Source organism: Carya illinoinensis, chromosome 9 (assembly GCF_018687715.1).
Source record: "Carya illinoinensis cultivar Pawnee chromosome 9, C.illinoinensisPawnee_v1, whole genome shotgun sequence".
Classification (NCBI taxonomy): Eukaryota; Viridiplantae; Streptophyta; class Magnoliopsida; order Fagales; family Juglandaceae; genus Carya; species Carya illinoinensis.
Window position 1 is genome coordinate 12,412,815 of NC_056760.1, and position 5,423 is coordinate 12,418,237.

The following is a 5,423-nucleotide window of genomic DNA, read 5'->3' on the forward strand; positions in this document are numbered from 1 at the left end:
TGTGTATCCTTGCCCAATTTCCTCCACCCAATCCACCGAAGGAACTGACAGTAGAGCTAGGGAAACTCCCTCTTCCCCTTGGCGTGAGAGTGCATCAGCCACTCTATTCTCAGGACCCTTTTTGTACTAAACGACAAAGTCATAACCCAGTAACTTACTCAGCCATCTCTGTTGCATGGGGGTACCAATTTTCTGATCCAAAAGGTACTTCAAGCTGTGGTGATTAGTTTTAACCATAAAAGATCTGCCCAGTAAATATGGTCTCCATTTTTGGATTGCCATAACCAAGGCATAGAATTCCTTCTCATACGTGGACAGCGACAGTGTTCTTCCTTTCAAAGCTTGACTTAGGAAGGATATAGGCCGCCCCTGCTACATTAAGACCGCCCCTACCCCTTTTCCAGATGCATCACATTCAATCTGAAATGGCTGTGAAAAATCTAGTAAAACCAACACCGGTGGCTGAGTTAGGGCTTCTTTTAGTCTGTTAAAGGCCGTTTCTGCATTGTCATCCCACTTAAAATTGTTTTTCTTTAGCAAAACTGTTAAGGCCCCAGCAATGCTGCCATAGTTTTTGATAAACCGTCAGTAATAACCTGTTAAGCCCAGAAATCCTCTCAAGGCCTTCAAGGTCTTGGGTCGAGGCCAATCCACCATGGCTTTTAATTTCTTGGGGTCTGCTCTCACCCCATTACTAGAAATTAGATGTCCCAAGTAACCAATCTCCTGACACGCAAAGTGGCATTTAGACCTTTTGGCATACAGCTGATGTTTTCTGAGAATTTCAAGTGTCAAGTGCAAGTGTCTAAGATGATCTTCTTCAGTTCTACTGTATATCAGGATGTCATAAAACAAAACTAGTACAAACTGTCTCAAATAAGGCCTGAAAACCTCATTCATCAGACTTTGAAAAGTGGAGGGAGCATTAGTCAACCCGAAGGGCATGACCAGAAACTCATAGTGGCCTTCGTGAGTACGAAATGTTGTTTTATGCACATCAGTGGGTTTTACCCGTATCTGGTGATATCCAGATCTGAGATCCAGCTTAGAAAACACCATAGAACTACTCAACTCATCCAATAGTTCCTCTACAACTGGAATGGGAAACTTGTCTTTAATGGTCAGTTGATTGAGAGCTCTATAGTCGACACACAGTCGCCAAGTTCCATATGCTTTCCGGACCAAAATTACTGGGGAGAAAATGGGCTTTGACTGGGCTGAATTACCCCAGTTTGTCACAACTCTCTTACTATCTTCTCAATTTCATCCTTTTGGTAAAAAGGATATCTGTAAGGGCGGACAGTCACTGGTTTTGCCCCTGGCAATAAATGGATGGCATGGTCATGGGTTCGACTAGGAGGAAAGTCCCTTGGGCTCATTAAACACTTCTGTGAATTGCTGTAGTAACTGCTGCATTTTTGTTGACAAACGGTTCTCTTCATAATCTTCATCTTGAGATAACAGCTGTAAGAACACGCCCCTGGTTTCTAATTTTTTTTCTTTTGCTGCAGGAACTTTCTTCCAACCATTTAGTGGATGCCAAACCTGCCAAGTGCACTTCCCGGCCTCCAAAGGTAAATTGCATAGTTAATTGCTAAAAGTTCCAAGCAATTGTACCCAATGTTTGCAACCATTGGATTCCTAAGACCACATCACAACCAGCCAAATCCAGCACAAACATATCTATAGCAAATAGAAAACCTTGGAGATTAACTTTAATCCCCTACCCTTTGCCTTCACTAAGTAACTGATCCCCATTTGCCACCCGAACCTTCACATGCTCTTTGCTGCAGACGGGAAATTTAGATCGTTTAACGACTGCAGGATCCACAAAGTTGTGGGTACTACTTGAGTCAATTAGAATTACTGCCCATTGTCCTGCTATTTTCCCTTTTAGTCTCATTGTTCTAGGATTTGAAGAACCACTGAGAGCATGGAGAGAGATTTCTGGTTTATCAGGAACCTCCGGGAGGTCCAGAACCTCTTTTCCTTTTTCAGTCACCTTTGGCTCCTCTTCCTCTCCCCCTTCCTCATCTGATACTTCTTCTAGTAAAAATAACTTTGGGTTCTTACATTTATGACCTGGATTCCATTTGGAATCGCAGTAGTAACACAATCCTTTGTCTCTTCTTTCTTTCATTTGGGTAGGATTAATTTTCTAGACAGGCACTAATGCCTTCCCAACGGATTTACTAACATCAATAGCCTGATTCTAACCCTGTTCCCCCTTGTGACTCCCCGGTTCAGTCACAAAATTAGCTGGGCTCTTAAAGCCCCTTTTGCTAAGCCGTAGTTGCTTCTCTTGGATCTTAGCTAGGTTGAAAGCAGTTAACAAGTCCAGAGGATTGAACATTTTTACCGGTAGCCTAATTTCATCTTTAAGGCCACTTAAGAAACAACTTAGTTTATGGTGGTGTGCCAAATGCCTGAGTCTGTTGGAGACTAACTCAAACTCAGTCTTATATTCATCTACTGAGCCCACTTGCCTCAACTTAGTCAATATTTCCATTGGGTCATCATAAGTACTTGGCCCAAATCTAATCAAAAATGCCTTCACAAATGACTCCCAATCCACCACAACACCTGAGTCTTCTAGATCTTGGTACCGACCATGGCTTTGCCTTCCATGTGATAGGAAGCAAGCCGCAACTTATGGATTGGCAGAATATTATAAAACATAAAAAAATGGTTTGCTTTATAAAGCCATGTCAATGGATCATCACCATTAAAAAAAGGAAAGTCTAACCTTACAGAACGAGGCATCATTTCACCCCTACCATCCCCATGTCGCTCCAATCTGCTATGATGTTCTGATGAGGACCCGATATGTTGATTGTCAGTATTTAACTTTTTCAATTCCTGAGTGATAGTAGTCAGTTGCTGCACCACCGTAGCTGCTTGTTTCTTCATTGCTAACATTTCGGCTTCCATGGTTTTCAGTTGTGATTCGGTTGCCTGCTTGAAGTCAATGAGGCCTTCTTGAAGCTGGTTCAAACGAGTACCTTCTGCCATTGATTTGTGAAGATGACGCCAAGGAAGGAATGGCTTTGATTACCAATTTGTAACATGCAGGGAAATATGAAATGGAAATCTCACTTCGAGGGGAGAATCCTCCAGGAAAATGATAAATGATGGAAAATATTCTCAATTAACTAAATTGTCAAATTTTTGCATGAAACGTAGCAGCACTCATCTGACGGAATATAACATGATTTCCGTAACAAAATTGAGAAAATACTGCAGTCACCCCTTGGGTACCTAAGGGAAATAACAAACATAAAAGGAAAGACTTAACTGTTGGGCTTTCAGCCCTTACACTACCGGACCGAAGTCCACTCTTTGGAAATTAAAACAACATTCAACATAAAGATAAAACTCAATTCTTATTGTGGCCCAAGTGCTGACCCAGCCCACGTCTGGCTCCTTTCTCTTTAGACTCGATCTCTTCTCTTCTAACTTATCAGTCCCGAAGTGCTTCTATCGGCTTCTATCGTGTTCCCTTCACTTAGCCCTAAAATCCCCTTTGACTCCTTTGACCCCCTGGTAGCCTTCGGCGCCAAGTTCCTCCAATGTTACACTGTGTAATCGGATACAGTAGAAATATAGATGGAAATGTAATACTATTCTGAATTTCCTCACAGTAATATTAGCTACGCTTTAAAAAAAAAAAAACTAGAAATAATAAACAGTAAAATATTCTAGATGATAGGTCAAGTCTCGTTGCCGTGTCACATTCTGTTCTGTTTCCTTGGCTATGGCAGAAAGAAAAAGATCGGAAGCTTCACAAGAAAATTATTGAACTGGAAAAGAAACTTTTTGCCAATCGAACATAAATGATGGATCGTTGGAGATCGACCGCATGGGTATGGATGTTAAGAAAAAGATGGACGCAATTACGGAAGACTTGAAGGAGAAGGAAGAAGAATTGGATGACATGGAGGCACTGAACCAAACTCTTTTGATCAGGGAGCGCAAAACTAATGATGAACTGCAGGAGGCTCGCATTAAAGAGTTAATCACCGTATGGTTCCTTGTTGCTCGTCATCAAGAGAATGGGAGAACTTGACATCAAGCCACTCCGGGTCGTTGCAGCGCATATAGCCAAGAGGGAATTTTCTAGTGAAGAAGCAAATGCGAAAGCAATGGAGCTGCGTTCACAATGGGAGGACCATATCCGGAAACCACGCTGGCATCCATTTAAGATCATCGTCGATAGAGAAGGGAATACTTAAGGTATATGCCTATAAAAATTATAGCAAGAAAAAAACATTCGAGTGATCAACATTTTGCAAAAATGACTTTGGATAATATTGTTAATGCTGTGCAGGAAGTAATTGATGAAGGGGATGAAAAATTGAAGAATATGAAGAACGATTATGGCGATGATGAAGTCTCCGAGGCCGTGACAACAGCCTTGATGGAGATGAAAGAATACAGCCCAAGTGGCAGATACATAGTACCAGAGCTATGGAATTTTAAAGAAGGAAGGCAACATTAAAGGAAGGAGTTGTCCACATGCTAAATAAATGTAAATTGCAAAAACGGAGTAGACGTTGAAGGTACGTACTATATTGTATTTTTAACCTTTACATTTGAAGAATATTAATTGACATTCATGACTCATGCATGTACGTAGAGCTAGGCCGGTTTCATCTTTAAGTTTGTGCGAGTACTAGTAGTTAAAACTTGACAACGTACACGACCAGATAACATGTTTTAGTTGAGCCATTGATCATGACAGGTTTTTGAATCCATTTTTCATGCTATTTTAATTCTTACGTTTATTTTCAGGATCCGTGGCCAGAGCGTCCAGAAGCTAGCTAGCTATCTAGGCCATTGTAGATATGTTCAAAAGTTCCAGTACTAATTGTACATGCTTGGGTCATTTGTAGGCTGCTGCCAGTAGTCTATGATCTTAACCTCTACTTGTAAGAAACTTTTAGAATTTAATCTTTGCTGATTCCATTTATGTTATGCATATGCACGAATTAAGTTAGAGATTGAAACAGACCATCTAGAAGATAATCTTTCATCAATTGCATTCGATATGTATGTGTGTCTATATATATATATATGATTACTTATTAAGAAGGAAAACATTGTGGTCATTTTTTGTTAATATTAATGCAATGATGATTTCTTAATTTCTTGTTCCCGATGTGGGAATGTACATATAAGTGGCACAGGGATGTTCATCTTTGTCATGTACCAATTAATAAGCATGCATGCATGAATGGATATATAACGTCCACAGATTCTCCTTGATCCACAAATTAGGGCTGCAGATGCAATTCCATAGAAACAACATAAACAGAGCAAATCCAAAGGATAATACTTTCGGCATCTCCTCAATCCCCACAGCTTTTGGGCTGCATATTCACTCACCACCCACGCATACATGCCCCATGCTTTTTGCCCCTCGA

General features: G+C 40.7%; 1 pseudogene; it reads left to right on the forward strand.

Annotated features, from left to right (window-relative positions):
• Nucleotides 1-3,859: 3,859 nt before the first annotated feature.
• On the forward strand, nt 3,860-4,557 carry LOC122276811 (annotated as a pseudogene).
• Nucleotides 4,558-5,423: the final 866 nt, after the last annotated feature.